Raw genomic sequence first — 21,662 nt, 5'->3', positions numbered from 1 at the left:
TTGGAGTAGGTCGGGCAACTGATTATATGAGTTTGTTAGAAAAACCACTTTCCTTTGCTCCTAGCGCCTTCTCGTTCGCTGTATAGCGTTTTGAGCGGATAAAGAGCACAAGTGTGTAAGGGGACACAGGATGAATGCGAACTAGTTTTGTTATGGTACTTTTGATTCAAAGTGACTTTCTAGACATAAAATGTCACTTTTTTCACCTTATCATACTTTTTCATCAACTTTTGCATTTTAATGTAAACAATCATATTTCGTAATATTTTGGGTCAGAAACATTTCATAGTACTATATTATGTCTAACTATGTGAAAAAAATCAAATTGGAGTAGGTCGGGCAACTGATTATATGAGTTTGTTAGAAAAACCACTTTCCTTTGCTCCTAGCGCCTTCTCGTTCGCTGTATAGCGTTTTGAGCGGATAAAGAGCACAAGTGTGTAATGGGACACAGGATGAATGCGAACTAATTTTGTTATTGTACTTTTGATTCAAAGTGACTTTCTAGACATAAAATGTCACTTTTTTCACCTTATCATACTTTTTCATCAACTTTTGCATTTTAATGTAAACAATCATATTTCGTAATATTTTGGGTCAGAAACATTTCATAGTACTATATTATGTCTAACTATGTGAAAAAAATCAAATTGGAGTACGTCGTGCACTTGATTATATGAGTTTGTTAGAAAAACCACTTTCCTTTGCTCCTAGCGCCTTCTCGTTCGCTGTATAGCGTTTTGAGCGGATAAAGAGCACAAGTGTGTAATGGGACACAGGATGAATGCGAACTAGTTTTGTTATGGTACTTTTGATTCAAAGTGACTTTCTAGACATAAAATGTCACTTTTTTCACCTTATCATACTTTTTCATCAACTTTTGCATTTTAATGTAAACAATCATATTTCGTAATATTTTGGGTCAGAAACATTTCATAGTACTATATTATGTCTAACTATGTGAAAAAAATCAAATTGGAGTAGGTCGGGCAACTGATTATATGAGTTTGTTAGAAAAACCACTTTCCTTTGCTCCTAGCGCCTTCTCGTTCGCTGTATAGCGTTTTGAGCGGATAAAGAGCACAAGTGTGTAATGGGACACAGGATGAATGCGAACTAGTTTTGTTATGGTACTTTTGATTCAAAGTGACTTTCTAGACATAAAATGTCACTTTTTTCACCTTATCATACTTTTTCATCAACTTTTGCATTTTAATGTAAACAATCATATTTCGTAATATTTTGGGTCAGAAACATTTCATAGTACTATATTATGTCTAACTATGTGAAAAAAATCAAATTGGAGTAGGTCGGGCAACTGATTATATGAGTTTGTTAGAAAAACCACTTTCCTTTGCTCCTAGCGCCTTCTCGTTCGCTGTATAGCGTTTTGAGCGGATAAAGAGCACAAGTGTGTAAGGGGACACAGGATGAATGCGAACTAGTTTTGTTATGGTACTTTTGATTCAAAGTGACTTTCTAGACATAAAATGTCACTTTTTTCACCTTATCATACTTTTTCATCAACTTTTGCATTTTAATGTAAACAATCATATTTCGTAATATTTTGGGTCAGAAACATTTCATAGTACTATATTATGTCTAACTATGTGAAAAAAATCAAATTGGAGTAGGTCGGGCAACTGATTATATGAGTTTGTTAGAAAAACCACTTTCCTTTGCTCCTAGCGCCTTCTCGTTCGCTGTATAGCGTTTTGAGCGGATAAAGAGCACAAGTGTGTAATGGGACACAGGATGAATGCGAACTAGTTTTGTTATGGTACTTTTGATTCAAAGTGACTTTCTAGACATAAAATGTCACTTTTTTCACCTTATCATACTTTTTCATCAACTTTTGCATTTTAATGTAAACAATCATATTTCGTAATATTTTGGGTCAGAAACATTTCATAGTACTATATTATGTCTAACTATGTGAAAAAAATCAAATTGGAGTAGGTCGGGCAACTGATTATATGAGTTTGTTAGAAAAACCACTTTCCTTTGCTCCTAGCGCCTTCTCGTTCGCTGTATAGCGTTTTGAGCGGATAAAGAGCACAATTGTGTTAGGGGACACAGGATGAATTGGAACTAATTTTCTTATTGTACTTTTGATACAAAGTGACTTTCTAGACATAAAATGTCACTTTTTTCACCTTATCATACTTTTTCATCAACTTTTGCATTTTAATGTAAACAATCATATTTCGTAATATTTTGGGTCAGAAACATTTCATAGTACTATATTATGTCTAACTATGTGAAAAAAATCAAATTGAAGTACGTCGTGCACTTGATTATATGAGTTTGTTAGAAAAACCACTTTCCTTTGCTCCTAGCGCCTTCTCGTTCGCTGTATAGCGTTTTGAGCGGATAAAGAGCACAAGTGTGTAAGGGGACACAGGATGAATGCGAACTAATTTTGTTATGGTACTTTTGATTCAAAGTGACTTTCTAGACATAAAATGTCACTTTTTTCACCTTATCATACTTTTTCATCAACTTTTGCATTTTAATGTAAACAATCATATTTCGTAATATTTTGGGTCAGAAACATTTCATAGTACTATATTATGTCTAACTATGTGAAAAAAATCAAATTGGAGTACGTCGTGCACTTGATTATATGAGTTTGTTAGAAAAACCACTTTCCTTTGCTCCTAGCGCCTTCTCGTTCGCTGTATAGCGTTTTGCGCGGATAAAGAGCACAAGTGTGTAATGGGACACAGGATGAATGCGAACTAGTTTTGTTATGGTACCTTTGATTCAAAGTGACTTTCTAGACATAAAATATCACCTTTTTCACTTTATCATACTTTTTCATCAACTTTTGCATTTTAATATAAACAATCATATTTCGTAATATTTTGGGTCAGAAACATTTCATAGTACTATATTATGTCTAACTATGTGAAAAAAATCAAATTGGAGTAGGTCGGGCAACTGATTATATGAGTTTGTTAGAAAAACCACTTTCCTTTGCTCCTAGCGCCTTCTCGTTCGCTGTATAGCGTTTTGAGCGGATAAAGAGCACAAGTGTGTAATGGGACACAGGATGAATGCGAACTAATTTTGTTATTGTACTTTTGATTCAAAGTGACTTTCTAGACATAAAATGTCACTTTTTTCACCTTATCATACTTTTTCATCAACTTTTGCATTTTAATGTAAACAATCATGTTTCGTAATATTTTGGGTCAGAAACATTTCATAGTACTATATTATGTCTAACTATGTGAAAAAAATCAAATTGGAGTAGGTCGGGCAACTGATTATATGAGTTTGTTAGAAAAACCACTTTCCTTTGCTCCTAGCGCCTTCTCGTTCGCTGTATAGCGTTTTGAGCGGATAAAGAGCACAAGTGTGTAATGGGACACAGGATGAATGCGAACTAGTTTTGTTATGGTACTTTTGATTCAAAGTGACTTTCTAGACATAAAATGTCACTTTTTTCACCTTATCATACTTTTTCATCAACTTTTGCATTTTAATGTAAACAATCATATTTCGTAATATTTTGGGTCAGAAACATTTCATAGTACTATATTATGTCTAACTATGTGAAAAAAATCAAATTGGAGTAGGTCGGGCAACTGATTATATGAGTTTGTTAGAAAAACCACTTTCCTTTGCTCCTAGCGCCTTCTCGTTCGCTGTATAGCGTTTTGAGCGGATAAAGAGCACAAGTGTGTAAGGGGACACAGGATGAATGCGAACTAGTTTTGTTATGGTACTTTTGATTCAAAGTGACTTTCTAGACATAAAATGTCACTTTTTTCACCTTATCATACTTTTTCATCAACTTTTGCATTTTAATGTAAACAATCATATTTCGTAATATTTTGGGTCAGAAACATTTCATAGTACTATATTATGTCTAACTATGTGAAAAAAATCAAATTGGAGTACGTCGTGCACTGATTATATGAGTTTGTTAGAAAAACCACTTTCCTTTGCTCCTAGCGCCTTCTCGTTCGCTGTATAGCGTTTTGAGCGGATAAAGAGCACAATTGTGTTAGGGGACACAGGATGAATTGGAACTAATTTTCTTATTGTACTTTTGATACAAAGTGACTTTCTAGACATAAAATGTCACTTTTTTCACCTTATCATACTTTTTCATCAACTTTTGCATTTTAATGTAAACAATCATATTTCGTAATATTTTGGGTCAGAAACATTTCATAGTACTATATTATGTCTAACTATGTGAAAAAAATCAAATTGGAGTACGTCGTGCACTTGATTATATGAGTTTGTTAGAAAAACCACTTTCCTTTGCTCCTAGCGCCTTCTCGTTCGCTGTATAGCGTTTTGAGCGGATAAAGAGCACAAGTGTGTAATGGGACACAGGATGAATGCGAACTAATTTTGTTATTGTACTTTTGATTCAAAGTGACTTTCTAGACATAAAATGTCACTTTTTTCACCTTATCATACTTTTTCATCAACTTTTGCATTTTAATGTAAACAATCATATTTCGTAATATTTTGGGTCAGAAACATTTCATAGTACTATATTATGTCTAACTATGTGAAAAAAATCAAATTGGAGTAGGTCGGGCAACTGATTATATGAGTTTGTTAGAAAAACCACTTTCCTTTGCTCCTAGCGCCTTCTCGTTCGCTGTATAGCGTTTTGAGCGGATAAAGAGCACAAGTGTGTAATGGGACACAGGATGAATGCGAACTAGTTTTGTTATGGTACTTTTGATTCAAAGTGACTTTCTAGACATAAAATGTCACTTTTTTCACCTTATCATACTTTTTCATCAACTTTTGCATTTTAATGTAAACAATCATATTTCGTAATATTTTGGGTCAGAAACATTTCATAGTACTATATTATGTCTAACTATGTGAAAAAAATCAAATTGGAGTAGGTCGGGCAACTGATTATATGAGTTTGTTAGAAAAACCACTTTCCTTTGCTCCTAGCGCCTTCTCGTTCGCTGTATAGCGTTTTGAGCGGATAAAGAGCACAAGTGTGTAATGGGACACAGGATGAATGCGAACTAATTTTGTTATTGTACTTTTGATACAAAGTGACTTTCTAGACATAAAATGTCACTTTTTTCACCTTATCATACTTTTTCATCAACTTTTGCATTTTAATGTAAACAATCATATTTCGTAATATTTTGGGTCAGAAACATTTCATAGTACTATATTATGTCTAACTATGTGAAAAAAATCAAATTGGAGTACGTCGTGCACTTGATTATATGAGTTTGTTAGAAAAACCACTTTCCTTTGCTCCTAGCGCCTTCTCGTTCGCTGTATAGCGTTTTGAGCGGATAAAGAGCACAAGTGTGTAATGGGACACAGGATGAATGCGAACTAGTTTTGTTATGGTACCTTTGATTCAAAGTGACTTTCTAGACATAAAATATCACCTTTTTCACTTTATCATACTTTTTCATCAACTTTTGCATTTTAATGTAAACAATCATATTTCGTAATATTTTGGGTCAGAAACATTTCATAGTACTATATTATGTCTAACTATGTGAAAAAAATCAAATTGGAGTAGGTCGGGCAACTGATTATATGAGTTTGTTAGAAAAACCACTTTCCTTTGCTCCTAGCGCCTTCTCGTTCGCTGTATAGCGTTTTGAGCGGATAAAGAGCACAAGTGTGTAATGGGACACAGGATGAATGCGAACTAGTTTTGTTATGGTACTTTTGATTCAAAGTGACTTTCTAGACATAAAATGTCACTTTTTTCACCTTATCATACTTTTTCATCAACTTTTGCATTTTAATGTAAACAATCATATTTCGTAATATTTTGGGTCAGAAACATTTCATAGTACTATATTATGTCTAACTATGTGAAAAAAATCAAATTGGAGTAGGTCGGGCAACTGATTATATGAGTTTGTTAGAAAAACCACTTTCCTTTGCTCCTAGCGCCTTCTCGTTCGCTGTATAGCGTTTTGAGCGGATAAAGAGCACAAGTGTGTAAGGGGACACAGGATGAATGCGAACTAGTTTTGTTATGGTACTTTTGATTCAAAGTGACTTTCTAGACATAAAATGTCACTTTTTTCACCTTATCATACTTTTTCATCAACTTTTGCATTTTAATGTAAACAATCATATTTCGTAATATTTTGGGTCAGAAACATTTCATAGTACTATATTATGTCTAACTATGTGAAAAAAATCAAATTGGAGTACGTCGTGCACTTGATTATATGAGTTTGTTAGAAAAACCACTTTCCTTTGCTCCTAGCGCCTTCTCGTTCGCTGTATAGCGTTTTGAGCGGATAAAGAGCACAAGTGTGTAATGGGACACAGGATGAATGCGAACTAGTTTTGTTATGGTACTTTTGATTCAAAGTGACTTTCTAGACATAAAATGTCACTTTTTTCACCTTATCATACTTTTTCATCAACTTTTGCATTTTAATGTAAACAATCATATTTCGTAATATTTTGGGTCAGAAACATTTCATAGTACTATATTATGTCTAACTATGTGAAAAAAATCAAATTGGAGTAGGTCGGGCAACTGATTATATGAGTTTGTTAGAAAAACCACTTTCCTTTGCTCCTAGCGCCTTCTCGTTCGCTGTATAGCGTTTTGAGCGGATAAAGAGCACAAGTGTGTAAGGGGACACAGGATGAATGCGAACTAGTTTTGTTATGGTACTTTTGATTCAAAGTGACTTTCTAGACATAAAATGTCACTTTTTTCACCTTATCATACTTTTTCATCAACTTTTGCATTTTAATGTAAACAATCATATTTCGTAATATTTTGGGTCAGAAACATTTCATAGTACTATATTATGTCTAACTATGTGAAAAAAATCAAATTGGAGTAGGTCGGGCAACTGATTATATGAGTTTGTTAGAAAAACCACTTTCCTTTGCTCCTAGCGCCTTCTCGTTCGCTGTATAGCGTTTTGAGCGGATAAAGAGCACAATTGTGTTAGGGGACACAGGATGAATTGGAACTAATTTTCTTATTGTACTTTTGATACAAAGTGACTTTCTAGACATAAAATGTCACTTTTTTCACCTTATCATACTTTTTCATCAACTTTTGCATTTTAATGTAAACAATCATATTTCGTAATATTTTGGGTCAGAAACATTTCATAGTACTATATTATGTCTAACTATGTGAAAAAAATCAAATTGGAGTACGTCGTGCACTTGATTATATGAGTTTGTTAGAAAAACCACTTTCCTTTGCTCCTAGCGCCTTCTCGTTCGCTGTATAGCGTTTTGCGCGGATAAAGAGCACAAGTGTGTAATGGGACACAGGATGAATGCGAACTAGTTTTGTTATGGTACCTTTGATTCAAAGTGACTTTCTAGACACAAAATATCACCTTTTTCACTTTATCATACTTTTTCATCAACTTTTGCATTTTAATATAAACAATCATATTTCGTAATATTTTGGGTCAGAAACATTTCATAGTACTATATTATGTCTAACTATGTGAAAAAAATCAAATTGGAGTAGGTCGGGCAACTGATTATATGAGTTTGTTAGAAAAACCACTTTCCTTTGCTCCTAGCGCCTTCTCGTTCGCTGTATAGCGTTTTGAGCGGATAAAGAGCACAAGTGTGTAATGGGACACAGGATGAATGCGAACTAATTTTGTTATTGTACTTTTGATTCAAAGTGACTTTCTAGACATAAAATGTCACTTTTTTCACCTTATCATACTTTTTCATCAACTTTTGCATTTTAATGTAAACAATCATGTTTCGTAATATTTTGGGTCAGAAACATTTCATAGTACTATATTATGTCTAACTATGTGAAAAAAATCAAATTGGAGTAGGTCGGGCAACTGATTATATGAGTTTGTTAGAAAAACCACTTTCCTTTGCTCCTAGCGCCTTCTCGTTCGCTGTATAGCGTTTTGAGCGGATAAAGAGCACAAGTGTGTAATGGGACACAGGATGAATGCGAACTAGTTTTGTTATGGTACTTTTGATTCAAAGTGACTTTCTAGACATAAAATGTCACTTTTTTCACCTTATCATACTTTTTCATCAACTTTTGCATTTTAATGTAAACAATCATATTTCGTAATATTTTGGGTCAGAAACATTTCATAGTACTATATTATGTCTAACTATGTGAAAAAAATCAAATTGGAGTACGTCGTGCACTTGATTATATGAGTTTGTTAGAAAAACCACTTTCCTTTGCTCCTAGCGCCTTCTCGTTCGCTGTATAGCGTTTTGAGCGGATAAAGAGCACAATTGTGTTAGGGGACACAGGATGAATTGGAACTAATTTTCTTATTGTACTTTTGATACAAAGTGACTTTCTAGACATAAAATGTCACTTTTTTCACCTTATCATACTTTTTCATCAACTTTTGCATTTTAATGTAAACAATCATATTTCGTAATATTTTGGGTCAGAAACATTTCATAGTACTATATTATGTCTAACTATGTGAAAAAAATCAAATTGGAGTACGTCGTGCACTTGATTATATGAGTTTGTTAGAAAAACCACTTTCCTTTGCTCCTAGCGCCTTCTCGTTCGCTGTATAGCGTTTTGCGCGGATAAAGAGCACAAGTGTGTAATGGGACACAGGATGAATGCGAACTAGTTTTGTTATGGTACCTTTGATTCAAAGTGACTTTCTAGACATAAAATATCACCTTTTTCACTTTATCATACTTTTTCATCAACTTTTGCATTTTAATATAAACAATCATATTTCGTAATATTTTGGGTCAGAAACATTTCATAGTACTATATTATGTCTAACTATGTGAAAAAAATCAAATTGGAGTAGGTCGGGCAACTGATTATATGAGTTTGTTAGAAAAACCACTTTCCTTTGCTCCTAGCGCCTTCTCGTTCGCTGTATAGCGTTTTGAGCGGATAAAGAGCACAAGTGTGTAATGGGACACAGGATGAATGCGAACTAATTTTGTTATTGTACTTTTGATTCAAAGTGACTTTCTAGACATAAAATGTCACTTTTTTCACCTTATCATACTTTTTCATCAACTTTTGCATTTTAATGTAAACAATCATATTTCGTAATATTTTGGGTCAGAAACATTTCATAGTACTATATTATGTCTAACTATGTGAAAAAAATCAAATTGGAGTAGGTCGGGCAACTGATTATATGAGTTTGTTAGAAAAACCACTTTCCTTTGCTCCTAGCGCCTTCTCGTTCGCTGTATAGCGTTTTGAGCGGATAAAGAGCACAAGTGTGTAAGGGGACACAGGATGAATGCGAACTAGTTTTGTTATGGTACTTTTGATTCAAAGTGACTGTCTAGACATAAAATGTCACTTTTTTCACCTTATCATTCTTTTTCATCAACTTTTGCATTTTAATGTAAACAATCATATTTCGTAATATTTTGGGTCAGAAACATTTCATAGTACTATATTATGTCTAACTATGTGAAAAAAATCAAATTGGAGTACGTCGTGCACTTGATTATATGAGTTTGTTAGAAAAACCACTTTCCTTTGCTCCTAGCGCCTTCTCGTTCGCTGTATAGCGTTTTGAGCGGATAAAGAGCACAAGTGTGTAATGGGACACAGGATGAATGCGAACTAATTTTGTTATTGTACTTTTGATTCAAAGTGACTTTCTAGACATAAAATGTCACTTTTTTCACCTTATCATACTTTTTCATCAACTTTTGCATTTTAATGTAAACAATCATATTTCGTAATATTTTGGGTCAGAAACATTTCATAGTACTATATTATGTCTAACTATGTGAAAAAAATCAAATTGGAGTAGGTCGGGCAACTGATTATATGAGTTTGTTAGAAAAACCACTTTCCTTTGCTCCTAGCGCCTTCTCGTTCGCTGTATAGCGTTTTGAGCGGATAAAGAGCACAAGTGTGTAATGGGACACAGGATGAATGCGAACTAGTTTTGTTATGGTACTTTTGATTCAAAGTGACTGTCTAGACATAAAATGTCACTTTTTTCACCTTATCATACTTTTTCATCAACTTTTGCATTTTAATGTAAACAATCATATTTCGTAATATTTTGGGTCAGAAACATTTCATAGTACTATATTATGTCTAACTATGTGAAAAAAATCAAATTGGAGTACGTCGTGCACTTGATTATATGAGTTTGTTAGAAAAACCACTTTCCTTTGCTCCTAGCGCCTTCTCGTTCGCTGTATAGCGTTTTGAGCGGATAAAGAGCACAAGTGTGTAATGGGACACAGGATGAATGCGAACTAGTTTTGTTATGGTACCTTTGATTCAAAGTGACTTTCTAGACATAAAATATCACCTTTTTCACTTTATCATACTTTTTCATCAACTTTTGCATTTTAATGTAAACAATCATATTTCGTAATATTTTGGGTCAGAAACATTTCATAGTACTATATTATGTCTAACTATGTGAAAAAAATCAAATTGGAGTAGGTCGGGCAACTGATTATATGAGTTTGTTAGAAAAACCACTTTCCTTTGCTCCTAGCGCCTTCTCGTTCGCTGTATAGCGTTTTGAGCGGATAAAGAGCACAAGTGTGTAAGGGGACACAGGATGAATGCGAACTAGTTTTGTTATGGTACTTTTGATTCAAAGTGACTGTCTAGACATAAAATGTCACTTTTTTCACCTTATCATTCTTTTTCATCAACTTTTGCATTTTAATGTAAACAATCATATTTCGTAATATTTTGGGTCAGAAACATTTCATAGTACTATATTATGTCTAACTATGTGAAAAAAATCAAATTGGAGTAGGTCGGGCAACTGATTATATGAGTTTGTTAGAAAAACCACTTTCCTTTGCTCCTAGCGCCTTCTCGTTCGCTGTATAGCGTTTTGAGCGGATAAAGAGCACAATTGTGTTAGGGGACACAGGATGAATTGGAACTAATTTTCTTATTGTACTTTTGATACAAAGTGACTTTCTAGACATAAAATGTCACTTTTTTCACCTTATCATACTTTTTCATCAACTTTTGCATTTTAATGTAAACAATCATATTTCGTAATATTTTGGGTCAGAAACATTTCATAGTACTATATTATGTCTAACTATGTGAAAAAAATCAAATTGAAGTACGTCGTGCACTTGATTATATGAGTTTGTTAGAAAAACCACTTTCCTTTGCTCCTAGCGCCTTCTCGTTCGCTGTATAGCGTTTTGAGCGGATAAAGAGCACAATTGTGTTAGGGGACACAGGATGAATTGGAACTAATTTTCTTATTGTACTTTTGATACAAAGTGACTTTCTAGACATAAAATGTCACTTTTTTCACCTTATCATACTTTTTCATCAACTTTTGCATTTTAATGTAAACAATCATATTTCGTAATATTTTGGGTCAGAAACATTTCATAGTACTATATTATGTCTAACTATGTGAAAAAAATCAAATTGGAGTACGTCGTGCACTTGATTATATGAGTTTGTTAGAAAAACCACTTTCCTTTGCTCCTAGCGCCTTCTCGTTCGCTGTATAGCGTTTTGCGCGGATAAAGAGCACAAGTGTGTAATGGGACACAGGATGAATGCGAACTAGTTTTGTTATGGTACCTTTGATTCAAAGTGACTTTCTAGACATAAAATATCACCTTTTTCACTTTATCATACTTTTTCATCAACTTTTGCATTTTAATATAAACAATCATATTTCGTAATATTTTGGGTCAGAAACATTTCATAGTACTATATTATGTCTAACTATGTGAAAAAAATCAAATTGGAGTAGGTCGGGCAACTGATTATATGAGTTTGTTAGAAAAACCACTTTCCTTTGCTCCTAGCGCCTTCTCGTTCGCTGTATAGCGTTTTGAGCGGATAAAGAGCACAAGTGTGTAATGGGACACAGGATGAATGCGAACTAATTTTGTTATTGTACTTTTGATTCAAAGTGACTCTCTAGACATAAAATGTCACTTTTTTCACCTTATCATACTTTTTCATCAACTTTTGCATTTTAATGTAAACAATCATGTTTCGTAATATTTTGGGTCAGAAACATTTCATAGTACTATATTATGTCTAACTATGTGAAAAAAATCAAATTGGAGTACGTCGTGCACTTGATTATATGAGTTTGTTAGAAAAACCACTTTCCTTTGCTCCTAGCGCCTTCTCGTTCGCTGTATAGCGTTTTGAGCGGATAAAGAGCACAAGTGTGTAATGGGACACAGGATGAATGCGAACTAGTTTTGTTATGGTACCTTTGATTCAAAGTGACTTTCTAGACATAAAATATCACCTTTTTCACTTTATCATACTTTTTCATCAACTTTTGCATTTTAATGTAAACAATCATATTTCGTAATATTTTGGGTCAGAAACATTTCATAGTACTATATTATGTCTAACTATGTGAAAAAAATCAAATTGGAGTAGGTCGGGCAACTGATTATATGAGTTTGTTAGAAAAACCACTTTCCTTTGCTCCTAGCGCCTTCTCGTTCGCTGTATAGCGTTTTGAGCGGATAAAGAGCACAAGTGTGTAAGGGGACACAGGATGAATGCGAACTAGTTTTGTTATGGTACTTTTGATTCAAAGTGACTGTCTAGACATAAAATGTCACTTTTTTCACCTTATCATTCTTTTTCATCAACTTTTGCATTTTAATGTAAACAATCATATTTCGTAATATTTTGGGTCAGAAACATTTCATAGTACTATATTATGTCTAACTATGTGAAAAAAATCAAATTGGAGTACGTCGTGCACTTGATTATATGAGTTTGTTAGAAAAACCACTTTCCTTTGCTCCTAGCGCCTTCTCGTTCGCTGTATAGCGTTTTGAGCGGATAAAGAGCACAATTGTGTTAGGGGACACAGGATGAATTGGAACTAATTTTCTTATTGTACTTTTGATACAAAGTGACTTTCTAGACATAAAATGTCACTTTTTTCACCTTATCATACTTTTTCATCAACTTTTGCATTTTAATGTAAACAATCATATTTCGTAATATTTTGGGTCAGAAACATTTCATAGTACTATATTATGTCTAACTATGTGAAAAAAATCAAATTGAAGTACGTCGTGCACTTGATTATATGAGTTTGTTAGAAAAACCACTTTCCTTTGCTCCTAGCGCCTTCTCGTTCGCTGTATAGCGTTTTGAGCGGATAAAGAGCACAATTGTGTTAGGGGACACAGGATGAATTGGAACTAATTTTCTTATTGTACTTTTGATACAAAGTGACTTTCTAGACATAAAATGTCACTTTTTTCACCTTATCATACTTTTTCATCAACTTTTGCATTTTAATGTAAACAATCATATTTCGTAATATTTTGGGTCAGAAACATTTCATAGTACTATATTATGTCTAACTATGTGAAAAAAATCAAATTGGAGTACGTCGTGCACTTGATTATATGAGTTTGTTAGAAAAACCACTTTCCTTTGCTCCTAGCGCCTTCTCGTTCGCTGTATAGCGTTTTGCGCGGATAAAGAGCACAAGTGTGTAATGGGACACAGGATGAATGCGAACTAGTTTTGTTATGGTACCTTTGATTCAAAGTGACTTTCTAGACATAAAATATCACCTTTTTCACTTTATCATACTTTTTCATCAACTTTTGCATTTTAATATAAACAATCATATTTCGTAATATTTTGGGTCAGAAACATTTCATAGTACTATATTATGTCTAACTATGTGAAAAAAATCAAATTGGAGTAGGTCGGGCAACTGATTATATGAGTTTGTTAGAAAAACCACTTTCCTTTGCTCCTAGCGCCTTCTCGTTCGCTGTATAGCGTTTTGAGCAGATAAAGAGCACAAGTGTGTAATGGGACACAGGATGAATGCGAACTAATTTTGTTATTGTACTTTTGATACAAAGTGACTTTCTAGACATAAAATGTCACTTTTTTCACCTTATCATACTTTTTCATCAACTTTTGCATTTTAATGTAAACATTCATGTTTCGTAATATTTTGGGTCAGAAACATTTCATAGTACTATATTATGTCTAACTATGTGAAAAAAATCAAATTGGAGTACGTCGTGCACTTGATTATATGAGTTTGTTAGAAAAACCACTTTCCTTTGCTCCTAGCGCCTTCTCGTTCGCTGTATAGCGTTTTGCGCGGATAAAGAGCACAAGTGTGTAATGGGACACAGGATGAATGCGAACTAGTTTTGTTATGGTACCTTTGATTCAAAGTGACTTTCTAGACATAAAATATCACCTTTTTCACTTTATCATACTTTTTCATCAACTTTTGCATTTTAATATAAACAATCATATTTCGTAATATTTTGGGTCAGAAACATTTCATAGTACTATATTATGTCTAACTATGTGAAAAAAATAAAATTGGAGTAGGTCGGGCAACTGATTATATGAGTTTGTTAGAAAAACCACTTTCCTTTGCTCCTAGCGCCTTCTCGTTCGCTGTATAGCGTTTTGAGCGGATAAAGAGCACAAGTGTGTAATGGGACACAGGATGAATGCGAACTAATTTTGTTATTGTACTTTTGATTCAAAGTGACTTTCTAGACATAAAATGTCACTTTTTTCACCTTATCATACTTTTTCATCAACTTTTGCATTTTAATGTAAACAATCATGTTTCGTAATATTTTGGGTCAGAAACATTTCATAGTACTATATTATGTCTAACTATGTGAAAAAAATCAAATTGGAGTAGGTCGGGCAACTGATTATATGAGTTTGTTAGAAAAACCACTTTCCTTTGCTCCTAGCGCCTTCTCGTTCGCTGTATAGCGTTTTGAGCGGATAAAGAGCACAAGTGTGTAAGGGGACACAGGATGAATGCGAACTAGTTTTGTTATGGTACTTTTGATTCAAAGTGACTGTCTAGACATAAAATGTCACTTTTTTCACCTTATCATTCTTTTTCATCAACTTTTGCATTTTAATGTAAACAATCATATTTCGTAATATTTTGGGTCAGAAACATTTCATAGTACTATATTATGTCTAACTATGTGAAAAAAATCAAATTGGAGTACGTCGTGCACTTGATTATATGAGTTTGTTAGAAAAACCACTTTCCTTTGCTCCTAGCGCCTTCTCGTTCGCTGTATAGCGTTTTGCGCGGATAAAGAGCACAATTGTGTAATGGGACACAGGATGAATGCGAACTAGTTTTGTTATGGTACCTTTGATTCAAAGTGACTTTCTAGACATAAAATATCACCTTTTTCACTTTATCATACTTTTTCATCAACTTTTGCATTTTAATATAAACAATCATATTTCGTAATATTTTGGGTCAGAAACATTTCATAGTACTATATTATGTCTAACTATGTGAAAAAAATCAAATTGGAGTAGGTCGGGCAACTGATTATATGAGTTTGTTAGAAAAACCACTTTCCTTTGCTCCTAGCGCCTTCTCGTTCGCTGTATAGCGTTTTGAGCGGATAAAGAGCACAAGTGTGTAATGGGACACAGGATGAATGCGAACTAATTTTGTTATTGTACTTTTGATTCAAAGTGACTTTCTAGACATAAAATGTCACTTTTTTCACCTTATCATACTTTTTCATCAACTTTTGCATTTTAATGTAAACAATCATGTTTCGTAATATTTTGGGTCAGAAACATTTCATAGTACTATATTATGTCTAACTATGTGAAAAAAATCAAATTGGAGTACGTCGTGCACTTGATTATATGAGTTTGTTAGAAAAACCACTTTCCTTTGCTCCTAGCGCCTTCTCGTTCGCTGTATAGCGTTTTGCGCGGATAAAGAGCACAAGTGTGTAATGGGACACAGGATGAATGCGAACTAGTTTTGTTATGGTACCTTTGATTCAAAGTGACTTTCTAGACATAAAATATCACCTTTTTCACTTTATCATACTTTTTCATCAACTTTTGCATTTTAATGTAAACAATCATATTTCGTAATATTTTGGGTCAGAAACATTTCATAGTACTATATTATGTCTAACTATGTGAAAAAAATCAAATTGGAGTACGTCGTGCACTTGATTATATGAGTTTGTTAGAAAAACCACTTTCCTTTGCTCCTAGCGCCTTCTCGTTCGCTGTATAGCGTTTTGAGCGGATAAAGAGCACAATTGTGTTAGGGGACACAGGATGAATTGGAACTAATTTTCTTATTGTACTTTTGATACAAAGTGACTTTCTAGACATAAAATGTCACTTTTTTCACCTTATCATACTTTTTCATCAACTTTTGCATTTTAATGTAAACAATCATATTTCGTAATATTTTGGGTCAGAAACATTTCATAGTACTATATTATGTCTAACTATGTGAAAAAAATCAAATTGGAGTACGTCGTGCACTTGATTATATGAGTTTGTTAGAAAAACCACTTTCCTTTGCTCCTAGCGCCTTCTCGTTCGCTGTATAGCGTTTTGCGCGGATAAAGAGCACAAGTGTGTAATGGGACACAGGATGAATGCGAACTAGTTTTGTTATGGTACCTTTGATTCAAAGTGACTTTCTAGACATAAAATATCACCTTTTTCACTTTATCATACTTTTTCATCAACTTTTGCATTTTAATATAAACAATCATATTTCGTAATATTTTGGGTCAGAAACATTTCATAGTACTATATTATGTCTAACTATGTGAAAAAAATCAAATTGGAGTAGGTCGGGCAACTGATTATATGAGTTTGTTAGAAAAACCACTTTCCTTTGCTCCTAGCGCCTTCTCGTTCGCTGTATAGCGTTTTGAGCGGATAAAGAGCACAAGTGTGTAATGGGACACAGGATGAATGCGAACTAATTTTGTTATTGTACTTTTGATTCAAAGTGACTTTCTAGACATAAAATGTCACTTTTTTCACCTTATCATACTTTTTCATCAACTTTTGCATTTTAATGTAAACAATCATATTTCGTAATATTTTGGGTCAGAAACATTTCATAGTACTATATTATGTCTAACTATGTGAAAAAAATCAAATTGGAGTAGGTCGGGCAACTGATTATATGAGTTTGTTAGAAAAACCACTTTCCTTTGCTCCTAGCGCCTTCTCGTTCGCTGTATAGCGTTTTGAGCGGATAAAGAGCACAATTGTGTTAGGGGACACAGGATGAATTGGAACTAATTTTCTTATTGTACTTTTGATACAAAGTGACTTTCTAGACATAAAATGTCACTTTTTTCACCTTATCATTCTTTTTCATCAACTTTTGCATTTTAATGTAAACAATCATATTTCGTAATATTTTGGGTCAGAAACATTTCATAGTACTATATTATGTCTAACTATGTGAAAAAAATCAAATTGGAGTAAGTCGTGCACTTGATTATATGAGTTTGTTAGAAAAACCACTTTCCTTTGCTCCTAGCGCCTTCTCGTTCGCTGTATAGCGTTTTGAGCGGATAAAGAGCACAATTGTGTTAGGGGACACAGGATGAATTGGAACTAATTTTCTTATTGTACTTTTGATACAAAGTGACTTTCTAGACATAAAATGTCACTTTTTTCACCTTATCATACTTTTTCATCAACTTTTGCATTTTAATGTAAACAATCATATTTCGTAATATTTTGGGTCAGAAACATTTCATAGTACTATATTATGTCTAACTATGTGAAAAAAATCAAATTGGAGTACGTCGTGCACTTGATTATATGAGTTTGTTAGAAAAACCACTTTCCTTTGCTCCTAGCGCCTTCTCGTTCGCTGTATAGCGTTTTGCGCGGATAAAGAGCACAAGTGTGTAATGGGACACAGGATGAATGCGAACTAGTTTTGTTATGGTACCTTTGATTCAAAGTGACTTTCTAGACATAAAATATCACCTTTTTCACTTTATCATACTTTTTCATCAACTTTTGCATTTTAATATAAACAATCATATTTCGTAATATTTTGGGTCAGAAACATTTCATAGTACTATATTATGTCTAACTATGTGAAAAAAATCAAATTGGAGTAGGTCGGGCAACTGATTATATGAGTTTGTTAGAAAAACCACTTTCCTTTGCTCCTAGCGCCTTCTCGTTCGCTGTATAGCGTTTTGAGCGGATAAAGAGCACAAGTGTGTAATGGGACACAGGATGAATGCGAACTAATTTTGTTATTGTACTTTTGATTCAAAGTGACTTTCTAGACATAAAATGTCACTTTTTTCACCTTATCATACTTTTTCATCAACTTTTGCATTTTAATGTAAACAATCATGTTTCGTAATATTTTGGGTCAGAAACATTTCATAGTACTATATTATGTCTAACTATGTGAAAAAAATCAAATTGGAGTAGGTCGGGCAACTGATTATATGAGTTTGTTAGAAAAACCACTTTCCTTTGCTCCTAGCGCCTTCTCGTTCGCTGTATAGCGTTTTGAGCGGATAAAGAGCACAAGTGTGTAAGGGGACACAGGATGAATGCGAACTAGTTTTGTTATGGTACTTTTGATTCAAAGTGACTGTCTAGACATAAAATGTCACTTTTTTCACCTTATCATTCTTTTTCATCAACTTTTGCATTTTAATGTAAACAATCATATTTCGTAATATTTTGGGTCAGAAACATTTCATAGTACTATATTATGTCTAACTATGTGAAAAAAATCAAATTGGAGTACGTCGTGCACTTGATTATATGAGTTTGTTAGAAAAACCACTTTCCTTTGCTCCTAGCGCCTTCTCGTTCGCTGTATAGCGTTTTGAGCGGATAAAGAGCACAAGTGTGTAAGGGGACACAGGATGAATGCGAACTAATTTTGTTATTGTACTTTTGATTCAAAGTGACTTTCTAGACATAAAATGTCACTTTTTTCACCTTATCATACTTTTTCATCAACTTTTGCATTTTAATGTAAACAATCATATTTCGTAATATTTTGGGTCAGAAACATTTCATAGTACTATATTATGTCTAACTATGTGAAAAAAATCAAATTGGAGTACGTCGTGCACTTGATTATATGAGTTTGTTAGAAAAACCACTTTCCTTTGCTCCTAGCGCCTTCTCGTTCGCTGTATAGCGTTTTGAGCGGATAAAGAGCACAAGTGTGTAATGGGACACAGGATGAATGCGAACTAGTTTTGTTATGGTACCTTTGATTCAAAGTGACTTTCTAGACATAAAATATCACCTTTTTCACTTTATCATACTTTTTCATCAACTTTTGCATTTTAATGTAAACAATCATATTTCGTAATATTTTGGGTCAGAAACATTTCATAGTACTATATTATGTCTAACTATGTGAAAAAAATCAAATTGGAGTAGGTCGGGCAACTTGATTATATGAGTTTGTTAGAAAAACCACTTTCCTTTGCTCCTAGCGCCTTCTCGTTCGCTGTATAGCGTTTTGAGCGGATAAAGAGCACAAGTGTGTAATGGGACACAGGATGAATGCGAACTAATTTTGTTATGGTACTTTTGATTCAAAGTGACTTTCTAGACATAAAATGTCACTTTTTTCACCTTATCATACTTTTTCATCAACTTTTGCATTTTAATGTAAACAATCATATTTCGTAATATTTTGGGTCAGAAACATTTCATAGTACTATATTATGTCTAACTATGTGAAAAAAATCAAATTGGAGTAGGTCGGGCAACTGATTATATGAGTTTGTTAGAAAAACCACTTTCCTTTGCTCCTAGCGCCTTCTCGTTCGCTGTATAGCGTTTTGAGCGGATAAAGAGCACAAGTGTGTAAGGGGACACAGGATGAATGCGAACTAGTTTTGTTATGGTACTTTTGATTCAAAGTGACTGTCTAGACATAAAATGTCACTTTTTTCACCTTATCATTCTTTTTCATCAACTTTTGCATTTTAATGTAAACAATCATATTTCGTAATATTTTGGGTCAGAAACATTTCATAGTACTATATTATGTCTAACTATGTGAAAAAAATCAAATTGGAGTACGTCGTGCACTTGATTATATGAGTTTGTTAGAAAAACCACTTTCCTTTGCTCCTAGCGCCTTCTCGTTCGCTGTATAGCGTTTTGAGCGGATAAAGAGCACAATTGTGTTAGGGGACACAGGATGAATTGGAACTAATTTTCTTATTGTACTTTTGATACAAAGTGACTTTCTAGACATAAAATGTCACTTTTTTCACCTTATCATACTTTTTCATCAACTTTTGCATTTTAATGTAAACAATCATATTTCGTAATATTTTGGGTCAGAAACATTTCATAGTACTATATTATGTCTAACTATGTGAAAAAAATCAAATTGGAGTACGTCGTGCACTTGATTATATGAGTTTGTTAGAAAAACCACTTTCCTTTGCTCCTAGCGCCTTCTCGTTCGCTGTATAGCGTTTTGAGCGGATAAAGAGCACAAGTGTGTAAGGGGACACAGGATGAATGCGAACTAGTTTTGTTATGGTACTTTTGATTCAAAGTGACTGTCTAGACATAAAATGTCACTTTTTTCACTTTATCATTCTTTTTCATCAACTTTTGCATTTTAATGTAAACAATCATATTTCGTAATATTTTGGGTCAGAAACATTTCATAGTACTATATTATGTCTAACTATGTGAAAAAAATCAAATTGGAGTAGGTCGTGCAACTTGATTATATGAGTTTGTTAGAAAAACCACTTTCCTTTGCTCCTAGCGCCTTCTCGTTCGCTGTATAGCGTTTTGAGCGGATAAAGAGCACAATTGTGTAATGGGACACAGGATGAATGCGAACTAGTTTTGTTATGGTACCTTTGATTCAAAGTGACTTTCTAGACATAAAATATCACCTTTTTCACTTTATCATACTTTTTCATCAACTTTTGCATTTTAATATAAACAATCATATTTCGTAATATTTTGGGTCAGAAACATTTCATAGTACTATATTATGTCTAACTATGTGAAAAAAATCAAATTGGAGTAGGTCGGGCAACTGATTATATGAGTTTGTTAGAAAAACCACTTTCCTTTGCTCCTAGCGCCTTCTCGTTCGCTGTATAGCGTTTTGAGCGGATAAAGAGCACAAGTGTGTAATGGGACACAGGATGAATGCGAACTAATTTTGTTATGGTACTTTTGATTCAAAGTGACTGTCTAGACATAAAATGTCACTTTTTTCACCTTATCATTCTTTTTCATCAACTTTTGCATTTTAATGTAAACAATCATATTTCGTAATATTTTGGGTCAGAAACATTTCATAGTACTATATTATGTCTAACTATGTGAAAAAAATCAAATTGGAGTACGTCGTGCACTTGATTATATGAGTTTGTTAGAAAAACCACTTTCCTTTGCTCCTAGCGCCTTCTCGTTCGCTGTATAGCGTTTTGAGCGGATAAAGAGCACAAGTGTGTAAGGGGACACAGGATGAATGCGAACTAGTTTTGTTATGGTACTTTTGATTCAAAGTGACTGTCTAGACATAAAATGTCACTTTTTTCACCTTATCATTCTTTTTCATCAACTTTTGCATTTTAATGTAAACAATCATATTTCGTAATATTTTGGGTCAGAAACATTTCATAGTACTATATTATGTCTAACTATGTGAAAAAAATCAAATTGGAGTAGGTCGTGCACTTGATTATATGAGTTTGTTAGAAAAACCACTTTCCTTTGCTCCTAGCGCCTTCTCGTTCGCTGTATAGCGTTTTGAGCGGATAAAGAGCACAATTGTGTTAGGGGACACAGGATGAATTGGAACTAATTTTCTTATTGTACTTTTGATACAAAGTGACTTTCTAGACATAAAATGTCACTTTTTTCACCTTAT

Source organism: Ictalurus punctatus, chromosome 5 (genome assembly GCF_001660625.3).
Source record: "Ictalurus punctatus breed USDA103 chromosome 5, Coco_2.0, whole genome shotgun sequence".
NCBI lineage: Eukaryota > Metazoa > Chordata > Actinopteri > Siluriformes > Ictaluridae > Ictalurus > Ictalurus punctatus.
The sequence above is the reverse complement of the archived record's forward strand: the minus strand, read 5'-3'. Positions refer to the sequence as shown.